Source organism: Engraulis encrasicolus, chromosome 19 (genome assembly GCF_034702125.1).
Source record: "Engraulis encrasicolus isolate BLACKSEA-1 chromosome 19, IST_EnEncr_1.0, whole genome shotgun sequence".
NCBI classification, from domain to species: Eukaryota; Metazoa; Chordata; class Actinopteri; order Clupeiformes; family Engraulidae; genus Engraulis; species Engraulis encrasicolus.
Window position 1 is genome coordinate 33,137,939 of NC_085875.1, and position 16,965 is coordinate 33,154,903.

The window sequence follows — 16,965 nt, forward strand, 5'->3', positions numbered from 1 at the left end:
CACTTGTGGTTTCCTATATAGAATGTATTTACCGTACTCCGGGAGGAAAATGCGAAGAAAATCGTAATTCAAATAGTTTTTTACAAAAACGTAAATCGTTAAAAAAAAAAAGGTTAAAAAATTTATTTTTCTTTTTTTTTTCTTTTTACATTTTCGTAAACTATGACGGCCAAATTTAAACTATGGCGGGCCGCCATAGTTTCCTCAATGTATGGGAAACACTGCATTATGACTGGGGAAATGCCACTTTCTTCTCCATGGTCTGCCATTTTGAATTTCCATTAATAGACATTTGTAACTGCAAACATTACTGTACTGGGTCATACTAAGAATATTTGTTTATTACTTAGTAATAACTTTCATGAAAAAAAATCAAATTTGGCAATAGGCAACACAGTTTCAATGAGCAGCATAGTTGCAGAACCTTTTTTTGACCATTTCCTGCACAGTGCACCTTAAAAGGTCTACCTGTAATTAATTTCAGTACCAGTAGTTTATATCCAAAATGTATGCTCCCCTTTCATTTTTTGTATACATTTTGATGAAAATTTGTCAAGTACAATAACTTAACATTTGCTGGTGGTGTGTATCAGAGTAGGTTTTACAAAGGTTTCTATAACTGGTCATTCAAAATGTTTTACACGGAGAGAACCCACCTTTTCCTGCGTAAGTGTAACTTTCCAAGCCAAAGCCCTATTGTCCTTAGAAATTAATGGTGCTAGTAAAAGAGAATGACATTTGTGAATGGCCAGGATACATTCTGGAAATAAACTACTAAAAATGACACTAGAATTTTAAATTCTAACCAATAATGGTAATATTGTGATTTTGGTGTCCGTGTAATTCCCAACAGTGCACAATTGACAATGGCAGGCTTGACCATACTGACATACAGTTTTTAAGTTGTGATAGATGGTTAACAATGCCCAATGTCACATTCTGGAGCTTAAAATGCTCAGTGCCGTGCCAGTTGTATTGTGTCCAGTGTGTCCCTAAAAGTCTGGACACCTTCTCATTCAATGCATTCTCTTTATTTTCAAGGCCATTTACAGTAGGCCTACATTGTAGATTATCGCGGACGGCATTAACACTGCGTATGAACTAGGGACGGGAAGATTCACCGATACGTATCGGAAAATCGATACGACCTGTACGGTACGGTTGCATCGATTTGCAAACGTCTGCATCAGTATGAAACGCAAATACAATCGAGATACATCGTACCTTGACTGTCCGCATCGGTACGAATCGGATAATATCTCTTAAAACTTTTTAGAAACTGTCAATTTCAGGATTTGTTCTCGTGCGCAACGCACATCATCTTGCTCTGATTCAGACCGCCTTTCCATCTCTATTGCGAGGAGGCGTGACCAAGCAATCAGTATTTTCCTTTGAGTCAAAGCGGCGGGTTACCAGCAATGTGGAGCACATTTTGTTGTCACATACAGCGAGTTTTCTGGTCATCCGGTGACTTTTTAAATGAAAGTTTCTAGCGACCATCTTCTGCGAGTCTGGAAGACGTGTGGAGAGAGTACTCGCTTCACTATTTGAGATGATAGGGTAGTCTACCGTGCGGCACAAACAACAAGAGAAAGTTGTCTGCCAACATGCTGCAGTTTCCGAATGACAGCAGCATAAGCATAGTCAGCGCACAAGATACAAAAAAAACATAACCGTGTTGGGAAACGTTACAGAGCCTGTGCATTCGTGTTAAGTCCATTGTTCATGCAGTAAAAAAGAAGTGAAGTCGCTAAGTTGGCATCATTGCTTAGGAGCCTGTTATATTTTGCTCTCGTGCTGGACACACACAGTCTGATTTGCTGCTCGTGCAGATTGTCCATGAAGTTTAAAAAGTCCCGTTGAAAAGTACACTATTCCAACACCTCAGTCCAGTACGCACGTTATTTCCCCCTTCTGATATTAACCCCATTCCCAACATCGACTTAGTAAATTGTTCTAATTTGGATCAATTGTGGTTGATAAGTTGTTCAGAGCTTACCTGTAAATGTAGTTAGCCTATAACATGTCCAGGTCAATATTCCAACATGATCAGAAGCTCTGTGGTTTTCTCATTTTTATTTAAAAAAAGAGATATAGTCTACTGTAATTGGCATGGTATTCATTGTATTGTGTACAGGGTTCATACACTTTTTCACCAATTTTTTTCCATGACTTTTCCATGACTTTTCCAAAACCTTTTTCTGAATTTCCAGGACCGAAAAACCAATGACCAATCGCACGCGGGGGGTGGGGGCGTATTAGGCTATATTACAGGCTATATTACGTAGCCTATATTATAAATATGTAATTATTGTATATTTTTATACTATAGAGTAGACTATGGCATATTATATTATAGGCTATATTACATAGCCTATATTACAAATATGTGAACAATAAACATATTCATACTATAGGTTATGTTTTACTACAAGCTATAAGCAACCATTATACTTCATGTTGTATTACATTAATTCTGCTATTATTCACCAATGTTATATAATTCGCTTGTCTAATGTACAGTCAGAAATGAAAATGAATAGGCCTAGGCCAGCCTATAGCAAATTAGGTCGTGAAATCATCATGAAGACACATTTGTATCAACATGCTCTCTATGGAGATGGATAAATGCTCATCCTGCCCAAGTAAGAAATCATAGGCCTACTACACCTGCCTAAGCACAACAGTCCAAAGCTCCTGTAAGAATGATAATGTTGTCATTTGTTGTGGTCGTTGCTGGAGCAAAAAAAAAAGAGAGAGAGAGACTGCACTGTTCGTGGCATAGTTAGTCTGACGCCCACTCAAGGAGATGCTCGGGTGAGTTTCATTTTGTGTTACAACGATCTGACCGAAAATACATTGCTTCTGGAAGTATTACAAAGAACTGGTTACAATTTCGGTATTATTTCCATAAAAGGATCTAAGAATTGTCATAACAAATGATACAGTTTCATTCAAATAGCTCATATTAAGTGGAGGACGAGTACTGTTTCATAAGCATATTTTTAGTTCATAAATTATGTAATTAACTCTGCAAAAAAGAGTATAATTTTCCCTCAAAAAATTTCATTGGTTTCAATGAGGGCACTCGTGTTTTGGCAGGCACTCGCTTTTTGGCACGACACAGACATTGGTAATCGTTTGGCTCGCGGTCAGCTGCACATAGACTACTGTACGGATTTCATGTAATCTTTCAGCACACTGGACAAGTTCACTCGCAGGCAGCAGGTGCATTGCTTATCAATATCAAAATCTCGGGGCTTACCGAAAGCATAAAGGTTCGCTTGGTGCCCTATCTGGCAAATTAAACCAAGACCAAACAGGTATTCCTTTTGGCATTAGCTAAGTTTCAGTGGAACCGCTAAATATTTTAAAACGCGTATAACTGCTAACCTGTTAGTAGCTGAGCAGGTAACCGCCTGCTGTATCTTGCCCTTCAGGTGGCTAACAAGTGCCGCTGCTTCGCCCACATCACAACTTTCGTCCTCTCCAGCCATTGTTGATCATCTTTTCAGAAAGTTAAGCCGCGCATTGTTGAAGTAACACTTCACGACATGCTGTAATATCGTACAGAACCACATTTCTTTTCTAGGATTAGAGCTATGATCACCTCTCACCACCACGCACCATTGACAGTATTTACTCTCAATGCCACACACCAGAGGTACTCTAACAAGGAGATAGAACACTGACGAATGTCTCCATAGGAATAAACGGTGTGAAATCGTAACGCCAAAACGTCGAATGCCTGCTTATCACCCGCCTACCCGCAACAAGAGCCAATCGGTTGCTGAGCTGTGCCATCGTTGATCCAATCATCTCATCGCATCGACGCAAGCGCAAAAATGAGCTTTTACGACGGCTCGTTCCTCATCAGCTGTTGCCATGTGTGTGGCCCGTTTTCCGACCGTACCGTAACCAGGTAATGGGATCTACCCATAGATGTGTATAGAAGTACTACCCGCCAGATGTACAACTGTCTTGGGAATCCTCATACAGACTAAAGGTACGTGATTTGAAGGAAATATATGTCAATGTTGGCACGTATATTACTTTATCCTCCGCTTCCACATTTGTTTTTTTGTCGTGTGTGTTAATAATGTGGTGTTTCAGACTCCATGACATCCGTAGGTAGGTCTACTACTGTATGCTAAAACTACTTCACCTCACCTGACAAAGTTTTCCAACATGAGCTCAACTTTACAAAAGCGTTTGATTCTAGGCTGCTTTAATCGTTCAATGTCTTGGCAGCTATATTGTCAGTCTGTGTAATCTGACGTTGCTTGAGCATCTTGCTTTGGCTAGAACTTCTGGCTAGAACTAGCTTGTTGTCAGGGGTGTAGTGGGCATGGTACGCAGGGGTACGCAGTCCACCCACTTCTCCTGAANTGAGATTTAACAAATCCGATGAGTTACAAACTGTGCCTACTGACTATTTTAGTTGGCTGCCTGCATTCATTATTCTTGAAGATGTGGGATCGAAATTGCACCAACCATTCATTGGCTAACAATTTCATTAAGGTGACTGACAGGTAGTCGTGTTTTAAATAATAATCGGAAGTCACATCTGAAAATAAAGATTGGCTAATGTTACACGGCAAAGTGTTTTCGTGTGTCAGGTCGCCTCAGTCTTTGACATGTCCATCCTCCACACGAACCGCACTGTAGCATATTTCAACTATCGTGCCTGCTATTGTTTACATAGAGCTACTCACAGTTTTGTCCTGTGCTTGTTTCGAGCACAGTGCATATCGTAATCTTGCTTATAAACTGAAATGTGACCTGTGGCATTATTGCGTGAATGCTTATGTTGCACACTTAATGAATAAGGTCCTCAAGTGTGTAGAGTTTCGCTGAGTTCGTTGTTTATTTACATTTTCCTCAGCATAACTGTACAGCTGACACCGCTGCCTTCTGTATCATAACAAAGCCTGCCACTTCCACATTTCGTTCCTCTTATGTGGCCGAAGTGGCTACTGCACCAGAGAGAGTCTCTGCACTCATTGCTGGTCCTATGATGCCATCTATTGGCGAAAACGTGCAACAGCATAATTAAACTAAGACAACTTCTGACAGGACAACAAAAAGACAGGGAATGAGAATAAGGGAATAATAAGGGAATAACAAAAAGACAAAAATGGGGGGTCCACTACACTTGCATACAAACTGATTGTGATGCTGTCACTCATTTTCTAGTCTATATCTTGGACTGAAAAAACCTTATTATGTTTTTAGGTGTTTTGCCCCCGCGGTTGTGAAGAGGATGCTGTGGAAGTGGCAGCATGAACGTGTCACACAGACATTGGCTAAACTGCTCAGTAGGTACAACGAAATAAAAGAAACCACCCCCTCAACCCTGTTTATGCTGCACTGTACCTATTATAACCAGTTTTTATATAGACCATTATTTGAAATACTATGAGAGCCTTTCTGTTAGGATACTGTACAGCAGGGATGGGCAACTGGAGGCTCAGGCGCCACATGTAAGCATTCAGGTATAAATAAAGAAAAAGTGAAGTATCCTTTTGTAAATTCTCTCAAGTGCGTGGTGATGTGGCCCACCGATTGTGGTAAGCAAAAATGTTGGCCCACCTGATAATGAAAGTTGCCCACCCCTGCTGTACAGCCTACATCACTTGTACATGTTCTTACCAAATAGGACACTAGCTAGCTAAATGTAACTAATATGGCATTGTGAAAGTTGTATGCCTAAATGTAAACCATAATATTAAATTGTGATGGGCAGAAATCAACTAAACCCACATATTACATTGTGAATGTAGTTGCGCAGTGATACTGAGACCGACTTATTCCTGTCTTTATTTGCCAGGCTTCTACACTTGCCCTCAGAGTTCACATATGGTTAAGTGCCCAGGTGTCCAGCCAGGTTCAGACTGATGCTGGTAACAAGAGGAAAACATGCTGATTGGTAAGTGAGATCCCTGCTCAACAAAATCCACACAGCACAACAAGTAAGCCTAGTTTGTGGTGTCAAATGTAAAATGTAAGTTTCATCGAAAAGTTGTAGAACACATCTGCATAAATTGCAGGCCATCAAAGTAGTGAATGGGCAGGGAAAACACAACCAGTAGGCTTATGAATGACTTTGACTCAGCACAGCACAGCAGATGCGATGCTACCATTCCTTGGGAATATGACACAGAAAAAAAAAAGATGACAATGATGCAAACAAACCGAATTTTTGAATGTCGTCTTATTTCCAAAAACACTTTTTAACTCCCTGTGATATTTAGATAAAAAAATAGAGACAAAATAGAAGAAAAACAGTGAAAGTCATCGTCAAGTCCATTCTTTTAGAACCGTAACATATATAAAAAAACATCGGCCCAGTTTTACCCATCAGACCGATGTCCGATGTGTTGAATATCGGCCGATATCGGCCGATACCGATACATCTGGCCGATACATCGTGCATCCCTACTTGGGGTACCTCAGTCATGGAGGATGGAGGAGAGAGCACTGGTTAATTACTCCCTCCACCAACCTGGCGGGCTGGAAGATGAAACAGCAACCTTTGGGTTGTTCAGCCCTGGGCTACAGGACACCCTAACCGCTTACCAATGACTGCCCCACTTATCCATGACTGTATAAAAAATACCACAGCGAGTACACTTTTAAATTAAATGGGTCAATATAGATGATAGACTTTTCATCCACAGGCAGGACTTAGTCTACATACAGTAGATGGTGAAATCCTGCTTACAAAACTGTTTAAATAAATACTGTAGTTGTAAACTTTTGACATGTCAAAGTCATAGCCTAAACTGTAGGGTATGTTATGTAAAGGGTTACAGATTCACAGATTTTTTTTTCTCCTGCAGGAATGATTCAACGATGGACATTTTGCTTAATTGTGGAAAAAAATAAATGGAAAAACTTCTATGGTTTCTTGTGTTTTCATTGGTGAGGCATATGGGTTAAGCACTGATCAGGAAGACCTAAAAAAAAGGCGGAATTCCACTGCAGCGGTGAGAACATTCAGACGTCTTTTTTGTTTATGGAAAGAGCTGATTTTTCTAGTATGCTAGGTTCATAACTGCAACCTAAAATCAGCTGTTCCTCGAGACGTCAGGATGCTTTCCTCGCGCAGATGGGGTACGTCCAGTAGGTCGTAATTAAATCGGGTAAATGTTGGCTGGATATAAAGCGGCTAAACGTCGGCGAGATGCATGTAAATAAATTCAGCGGCAAGATGTCTTTGAAATAGCGGCAGCTCATCGGCCAGATGCTGGGAGACGTCGAGATAGCCAATGCATCGGTAAAACATAGGCGCTCCATCGGACGCCGCACACGTCTGCCCAACATCTTGCCGATGAGCAAACGTTCTTCTATAGACGTCTTGCCGATGTATTTTACATCTTGCGACGTTGGCAAGACGTAAGTGTGCTGTCTGGGAAGCGATGTCTGTCATCCGACAGCCGATGGAGGAGATGTGGATGGGTCTGGAGTGGAGAGACCCGGCAGAGATGGTATCTAGGAGACAACCAACAGACTGGAAAGCAGAACGTCATGTCGTGAAGTCTTGCACATGCGCAGTTCAAAATTAAGCTTGAGAAAAAACGTGTTTTACGGTGTTACAGTCATACATACGGTCATTCTAAGACAGCTGTTTTAATTCGTTTTTCATTGCGATTCCAACCCCGTGAGTTCTGTATCGATAAGTTGTCCCACTTTTGATCTCCCCATTAACTCCCCATTCACGAAAGTCTTACTAATCTGAATTAGAAGCCCCGACGCGTAGCCAAGATGGCCGCCGAGTGTTCTATCTCCCCTTAGCAACAGTATCTCTGCACGCACACATTACATCTAGCTCGCGCGTTACGAGGCGGGTTGCCAGGTGTGACTGATTTCTAGCGCCAAAAACGCTTGAAACCCGCCTGGAGCCATTACAACACGCGTTATTTGAGACCCACTCAATTTGGCAACACATGGTTAGGCAGACGCAGCCTGCACTAGACAACATTTCCACGAGAACTCGGACATTTAGATTTTATTACGCCGTGGCATCAACTTCATAAAGATAATTGATGAAACACTGGATGGATTTCCATGACTTTTCCAAAACTTTTGACCAAAAATACGTTTTCCATAACTTTTCCAGGCCTGGAAATTTGAATTTTCAAATTCCATAACTTTTCCAGGTTTTTCATGACCGTACGAACCCTGTGTGTATTTTTTTCATTGTCTCTGCACAAAGCAATGTGCCCAAGCCAAAATGAGTTCTCACTGTTGGCTTTCCAGTAGACTATTTCAAAAGTAATATGTGTAACCGGTTTGGATTTCACTCTGCGTTGTGTTGAATGGTTGATATAAGGATGACTCCGAGACAAGATTGCAAGATTGTTCTGTAATTTCACACACAGTATGCACAGAATCACCATGGGGCTTGGGCTGCACTGCCACTCCTCTTCCCACAGCATACAGAGACAGGGAGTAATTGTTACAATAAACATGCTTAACAGTAGCACTAAACATGGTGAAACATATGAGAAAAACAAATAAAATCGCTGGGCTAAGAGAAGTGCTACCAAAAACATAGCTTGCTTCTAATTTTAAGACTCATTGTGCCCTGGCTAGCTAACTTAGCAAAACTCCGCTAGCATAACAAGTGAGTTAGCTAAGTTGCCAGGGTCACATTTCCATTTCTGAACACATTATACACAGAGACAAAGAAAATAAACACACACCTGTAATTTCACACACAGTATGCACAGAATCACCATGGGGCTTGGGCTGCACTGCCACTCCTGAGAAGACCATAAAAATAAATGCTAAATACTCGTGACTACTAGCGTTAGCAACGCTAAGCTAAAGGATTGTCACGATGCCACCGGCTTATATTACACCGGGTGGCGCTAACACATCAAAGTACATGAAACCATGCATCATATTCGTGTAATACATTAGAAAAGGGGTAATACACGGAGTAGTGTTTAGGATTACAGTGGCACAAGTGATGGATGACAGAATAGAAAGAAGATTTAAGTAAGATTAGGGAAAGAGAAAAGTGGAGAAACATACCTCTTCCCACAGCATACAGAGACAGGGAAGAGGATATGGAAAGCATAGAAATATGAATCAGACAAACGGAAATATTAGAGGGGGATAGAAGGAGGGGGGCAGGAAGCTCCATAGACACCCATGACAGTGAAGAAGTCTACTGTATGACTAGTGTAACGAAGGTGTGTCAAAATAAAAACCCATCTTTGTGTAATTATACTACAAAAAAGAAAGGTGCTAAAAGCACACTGTTACATTCACCCCCCTAGAATTTCACAAAGATATAAAAACATCCCGAACATAAAAACACTCAAGCTCCGCTTACAGCCATTACAAGTACCAGCGTGACAGCTACCTAAAGAGGTCAGGCGTGATCCAGGGGTGATCAAGTCCCAGAACGCACCGGGTAGATGAGATGCCATATACACCTCAACGGTAAGGCTCAGACCAGAGACTACACGAATCAGAAATAACTACATGTTATTCACACTTAGCAAACAGACAACAGGCTCAATAAAGCCATGAACAACAGCAGAAGCTGTCAAATAGCTAAGAAAAAAATATATAATGCACACACTACACGTGGATGACCTGACCGAAGGACTCATCCCCACCTAAAACGGTTTGCAACTGAGCCATAGACTCTATAAGTCTACACACAGGCTTAATAACCCTACCAAACCTGGACAAGGGGAAGGGGGCTAAGTGGCCATTTGAGGGAGTGTCAGTGTCGTGAGGTGGGACGTGAAGTGGGTCGTGAGGGGTAGAGGGCATGATATGTTCTGCAACATCACCAGGGCCAGCCACACCACTAGCAGAGGCATCTGAGCTGCCACCAGGAAGCGGGGACCCGGGACCAGCTGCATCATCTTCCTCGAAGTCATCCAGCACGGCAGACTGTTCAGCGACCCAAGAGGAAGTGCGGTCCGCGACAGAGTCATCTTGGCGTGACGGGGCAGTGACAGACAGGGCAGTGACAGACGGGGCCAGAGCATGCTCAGAGGAGAGATCTGACAGGTGAGCCTCGGACAGGGAGACGCTTGAACTGACACATTCAGCTGCTGCACTTGAAGCGACATCTGTATCATCTGCGAGTGGCAGGAAGTTCACTGAAAGCAGGAGGTTCCGGTGGAGCACCCTCTGTTTACCATCACTGCCCTCGACTTTGTAGATATGGAGGCTGGGCTTTGCGGCTACCACAGTGTACACATCTGGCTCCCATTTGTCAGCAAGTTTGCGCTTTCCCCTGCATCCTTTGTTGGCAATAAGGACTCGGTCGCCAATGGACAGCGCCACTCCTTTGGCCCTCTTGTTGTACTGCTCAGCTTGGTGTCTCTGCTCAGACCTGGAGTTCTTCTGAGCGACTTGCATGGCTGACTGGAGGTCACTGGCCAGGGACTTGACATAGGAGTCGTAGTCAGCAATCCTCTCATCGCAAATCACGTTCCTGAACAGCAGATCAACAGGCAGTCTCGGGACCCTGCCAAACATCAGGTAGAAGGGCGCGAACCCAGTCGTCTCATGCACCGTGCAATTGTAGGCGAAGGTCATGGTTTGAACCAACTGGGGCCACTTCTGTTTGGACTGTGGGGGCAAGGACCGCAGCATGTTTCCCAGTGTCCGGTTGAATCTCTCTGTACCACCGTTGCCCATCGGATGGTAAGGAGAAGAGTGAGACTTCTGCACGCCAGCCAGCTCCATGAGTTCCGCAATGAGCTCACTCTCAAAGGACGCTCCCTGGTCTGAGTGCAGGCGAGTGGGGAAGCCATACACACAGAAAAAGTTGTCCCACAGCCGCTTCGCCACCCTCTTAGCAGTCTGGTCCTGACATGGGAATGCATGTGCGAGCTTCGTGAAATGGTCAGTTATGACCAAGACATCAACAGACTTGTTGTTCTTGTCCTCAGCAGACCAGAAATCGATGCAGACGAGTTCCAGAGGCGCGGTAGTTTTGATGCTGTGCAGAGGAGCTCTGGCGGCTGGCTCAGCGGTCTTGCTGAGGACACATCTCATGCATTCTCTGACGTGATGCCTAACGTCCTTCTCCAGGTCATACCAGAAGAACCTCTGACGAGCAAGGGAGAGCGTGCGCAGTTGACCCTGATGACCTGCCAAGTCATGCAGACCAGCCAAGACATCTGCCTTAAGGGAAGCAGGCACGACGTATTGGAATCTCTTGGTGTTGGAGAGGGGGTCTTTCGAGACTCTGTAGAGGATGCCATCCCTTAGCTGGAACTTCCGCCATTCTCGAAGCAACTTCAAGGCCAGGTGATTCTCTCGAGCACGTTCACGCCTCGACGGTCTCGATTTCCGTTCGACATAGAACATCACTCTGGCAATGGCGTCATCCTGTAACTGGCGGGCTCTCAGCTCATCTGTCGACCACGCGTGGAGTGTGTCCTGTCCACAGTCCCCCAAGCCCGTCAGGTGGTCACTGAGGGAAGCGGCCCGCTGCTGGGCGCCAAGGTCCCACACATCCTGTGTGTCCAGAGCAGCTGACACATCATCACCTGACATCGAGAGGGTTGCACGGTGCTGAGAGAGGAGTCAGTCGTGGCCTGAGGATTACAGGTGAGGCGGAACATGTCTTGCACGCAACTGTCGTTGACCTCGGAGGCTTGCTGCAGTAGATCAGCGTAGGGTTCAGACAAGAGCCGCTTCACAAAAGGGTCACGACTCAGAGCGTCAGCCACAACATTCTTCGGCCCGGGGACATGTCTGAGGTCAAAGGTGTATGGGGCCAGCTTGGACACCCAACGCTGCTCACATGCATCCAACTTTGGCTTTGTCAGGATGTATGTGAGCGGGTTATTGTCCGTCCACACTGTAAAAGTGTGACCCTTCAGCCAGTGGCTGAATTTCTCGCATACTGCCCACTTCAGAGCCAAGAACTCTAATCGGTGGGCTGGATAGTTGGCTTGGCTCCTGCTGAGGGACTTACTGGCGAACGCGATGGGTCTGGCTACCTCTTCACCCTCTGGAACTTGGGACAAAACGGCTCCCAGGCCGTCCAGGGACGCGTCAGTGCACAGCACGAAGGGCTTGTTGAAATCTGGGTGGGCAAGAACTACGCTTGTCAACAGCGCCCTCTTGAGGTTCTCAAAGGCTTTCATGCACTCTGGAGTCCAGTCTCCCGGAGTTAACTCACGGTAGGTGCCAGGCCTCCGAAGCTTCCTGTCATGTCTGCCTCTACGCTTTTGGCCAGCAGTTAGCGCAAACAGGGGCTTAGCAATGGATGAACAGCCAGGGATAAAATGCTGGTAATACATCACCATTCCCAAGAAGGAGCGAACTCTCTTCTGAGAAGGTGTGCACCCGTCCTCCATCATCAGATCCTGTGCTGTGAAGCTAGAGATGACATCAACCTTCTCCTGATCAACAGACACGCCAGCCACATTCACAACATGCCCCAGGAACTTTACAGACTTGCGCAAAAAGTGGCATTTCTTCTGGGAGAGCTTCAGATTGTGCGCCCTCAACCTGGTGAAGACGACCTCAAGACGACACAGGGCCTCTGACTCAGACGGGGCAAAAACAAGGAGATCATCCAGGTAGCACAAGAGGGTGGAAAAATTGAGGTCGCCAAAAATGCTCAGCATCATGCGCATGAATGAAGCCGGACTGTTACACAGACCTTGGGGGAGCCTGTTATATTCATAGAGCCCGAGTGGTGTCGTGAAAGCAGTGAGATGCCGATCAGACTCATGGAGGGGGATGTTATAAAACCCAGACGTCAGGTCCATTGTGCTGAACAGCGCATTGCCACCAAGGGCCGCAAGACAGTCTGACTGATGTGGCAATGGATGGGCATCTTTCACTGTCTTTGCGTTTAGCCAGCGGAAGTCTGTGCATATCCTGAGATCGCCATTTTTCTTCCACACCATCACTAGAGGCGAAGCGTACTCACTGATTGACTTTCTGATGATACCCTTCTCCTCCATGTCACTCAGAACCTCTCTCAGCTTGTGATAGTGCGCAGGTGGAATACGGCGGTAAGGAAGTCGGAATGGCCGATCATCAGTGAGGTGAATGCGGTGCACAAACCCCTTTGCCTCTCCACAGTCAAGCTTGTCCTTGGAGAAGACGTCCTGGAAACTGGAAAGCAGGTGAGCCAGCCTGGACTTACATTCATCTGAGACTTCACATGCATCAATGTCTACATCTCCGAGGCCACACGCGTCAAGACACTGCTTTGGAGACTGCAACTGAGTTGGAGCATACATGTGAGGCTGAACGGCGCTGTTACAGGCAAGGCCCTGAGTCAGAGGAAGGTCTTCAATAGCCACACATGGTGAAACATCAGCCAGCTTTGTGTTACGGCGCAGCCTGACAGGGTACTCAGTGGGGTTGAGAACTCTCATGGGGATCCAGTGATCTCCCCACATTGGCGTGATGACGCGCCCCACTAGGATGTTCTTTGGCCCCGAGCGTGCTGTGGTGGGCTCCACAATCACTGTACTGCCTTGGGACACAGGGACATGGCTTGGTAGTTTGCCCCACACCAGGTATTCTTGTTTTGGCAACAGGGTGATGGCCCGCCTCAGCTTGACAGTGCCGATTGGACCCGATGGCTCTGGACCAGCCCAGCGGGAGACGCAGGTGAGGAGCTCCAAAACTTGCTCGCACTCAGGGCTGGTGCTTCTGGAGGTGACAGCGTCCCAGTATTTCTTCTCACCTTTCATCTTGCTGAGGAGGGGCTTTAATACGTTGGTCCCGATGATAAACTCATCCCGCTGGCCAGATATTACAAAAGTGGGCACCAGGAACTGTGATCCGGACACTTCGATCTCAAGTTCATAAATGCACTTAGGGCGCGTCGCCAAACCGCCACATCCGATAAGAACAATGTTGCTGGGAACTGGCTGTGGACAAGGGAGAATGCCAGATGCCTTCAGTCTCATTTCACCCTCCTCGCTCAGCGTGCATGACATGGAGCCAGAATCTAGCATGCCCTTCAGTGAAACAAGGCCGCTGACCACGACTGGCGTGTAGAACAAGTCACTGGAGCCCTCAAGCCGCTGAGAGTTGAGATAAATAGCCGTAGTCTCGGCCGGCAAAAGTGCACAACTATTTACATAAATGGATTGGAAGTCATTGTCACTGAGGGTTTCAGCAGAAGAGCCCATGGTACCCCTCACACTACATGGGCTATCTAGTTTAACTGCGTGTGCGGGACATGGGCAGCACCAACTTGAGACTGATGTGCTGTGGGGCATGCACTCTTGACATGGCCAGGCTGCAGGCAGTTGTGGCAAAGCCGGTCCATTTTACAGTGGCTGAATGTAGTGTGCTGTAGTGAACCACACACTCTGCATGGCTGGCGTGTCTCACGGTTTGTGTACTGGCTCCGCTGGGCTGGCACGGCGCGCGGGGGCATGGCGTGCGGGGACATGGAGGCAGTGCACACTGAAAGTACTTTGTCCAACATGGTCACTACATGAGAGAGGCTCGGCTCAGCAGCAGGGGGACTGAGTGACTGGGCAGACTCAGGCATTGCGGGGGCATGGGACTGGAACACCGGCGGAGCCATGGGTGGGGGGCCAGGCTCAGCGTGCTGGACAGTGAACTGGGTGAGTGGGCGCACACTCTCTGTAGACACTGGCGAAGAAGAAGAGCGGGCCCCTTCATTCCTCTTCAGCACCCTCTGACGTGCGTCCACTCTCTCCTGGATCTCTGACGGCGTCCACTTCTCAGCTGGCTTAAACGAGAGAGACACAGCAAGACTGGGGTCTGGGCAGTGAGACACAAACATTGTTACTAACTCTGCTCCTGGTTCCTCCAGAACTCTCCGCTGTCTCCGTAGACATTCCTCCGCCACATCAATGGCTTTGTTTAGACGAATCCAGTACTCCATAGCAGACTCACCGTGGTGTGGAAGAGTATTGTAGAAGTCTCTCATGGGCATGTTGGAGTATGTCAGCTCACTAAAATTCCTCTTCAAGATATCGAACACAGCAGATACGGTGTGACCAGAGGCTGGCTCAGAGCTGCACCGAAGAGAGACTCTCACTACATCCCTCGCCTTGCCTAACAGACGACTCATGACAAAGTCAGACTTCTCCCGCTCTGTGCGGTTCACATGACGAAGGTGGTTCAGCACTACATCCTCCCATTCATCGACTGAAAACTTGTCTGTGTGGTCACCCCTGAAGAAGGGAGGGAGCTTGGCATCTGACTGGACAGTCACACTAACTCTTGAGGCATCTGCTTCTGTAAGGGACGGTGAAGAGTGGCTAGGGTGCGGCTGACCACTGGCCTGCTGCAGTGCGGCTATACTGGCAGTAATGTTACTATTGATCTGCTTAGCCAGATCTGACAAGACAATGCCCAGTGTGTCTGCAGTAATCACCTGTGTGTTGGGTGTAGGGGCTGGACATGTAGCAGGAGAAGGGCCTGTGTGTGCAATCAGTGTAGGCATAGGGGCAGTATGTGTCACCGGTGAATGGGCTACTCCCATAGGCTGTGTAACTGCAGGGGCTATATGTGCTGCTGGTGTGGCTTGATCCGTACAGGGCATATAAGCAGTGTCTCTCAGGGGAGTGGAAGTGGCCACTGGACCTCTAATCAAGTTAACCTGTCCCACATTACCAACCTGCCTCCCCCTACCAAAACCGTGAATCCCCAAAGGATAAGCTCTCCCAATACCAGCCAGACGCGAGTGGTCTCTAAACATAAAGGGCTCAACCACATCACCATCCCCAGCAAAGCTATCACCACCCTCAGCCATTTTATAGCATAAGTCAACTCAAACCCGGAATGCCTATGACACAAATATGTCAGCAAAACAAAAATAATTACTATTTCAGCTCAATACACTTAAATAAATCTGCAGAGCTCTAATAGTCAAAACTCAAGTACTACTATGAGAAAGAAATAGAGAGAGGTTCGAAGTGAAAGAGCATTAAGAGATACACTTGCAGAAACATTAAAAACACAATGTGATACTATATGCCCTAAACGGTATGCACGTCATAGAATACCTCACACGCACGCGCGCACACGCACAAACACACATACGAGCATACAGACAGACAAACAAGTGCACCCCTGCGTGAAGAAGGAGAGAAGCGCAGCAGTCCCGGGATCAAGCAGGCGTTGATCAAGCGAAGCGGAGTCACGGCACCAATGTAACCGGTTTGGATTTCACTCTGCGTTGTGTTGAATGGTTGATATAAGGATGACTCCGAGACAAGATTGCAAGATTGTTCTGTAATTTCACACACAGTATGCACAGAATCACCATGGGGCTTGGGCTGCACTGCCACTCCTCTTCCCACAGCATACAGAGACAGGGAGTAATTGTTACAATAAACATGCTTAACAGTAGCACTAAACATGGTGAAACATATGAGAAAAACAAATAAAATCGCTGGGCTAAGAGAAGTGCTACCAAAAACATAGCTTGCTTCTAATTTTAAGACTCATTGTGCCCTGGCTAGCTAACTTAGCAAAACTCCGCTAGCATAACAAGTGAGTTAGCTAAGTTGCCAGGGTCACATTTCCATTTCTGAACACATTATACACAGAGACAAAGAAAATAAACACACACCTGTAATTTCACACACAGTATGCACAGAATCACCATGGGGCTTGGGCTGCACTGCCACTCCTGAGAAGACCATAAAAATAAATGCTAAATACTCGTGACTACTAGCGTTAGCAACGCTAAGCTAAAGGATTGTCACGATGCCACCGGCTTATATTACACCGGGTGGCGCTAACACATCAAAGTACATGAAACCATGCATCATATTCGTGTAATACATTAGAAAAGGGGTAATACACGGAGTAGTGTTTAGGATTACAGTGGCACAAGTGATGGATGACAGAATAGAAAGAAGATTTAAGTAAGATTAGGGAAAGAGAAAAGTGGAGAAACATACCTCTTCCCACAGCATACAGAGACAGGGAAGAGGATATGGAAAGCATAGAAATATGAATCAG

The 16,965-nt window shown here is 45.9% G+C and overlaps 1 long non-coding RNA gene across 1 annotated transcript; it reads left to right on the forward strand.

The window, feature by feature from the left end:
* The first annotated feature begins 3,691 nt into the window (after positions 1-3,691).
* On the forward strand, positions 3,692-6,901 carry LOC134470120 (uncharacterized). Its single transcript, XR_010039158.1, has 4 exons — positions 3,692-4,006; positions 5,236-5,318; positions 5,831-5,929; positions 6,843-6,901. It is a non-coding gene; the product is annotated as an uncharacterized LOC134470120 (long non-coding RNA).
* The last annotated feature ends 10,064 nt before the right edge of the window (positions 6,902-16,965 follow it).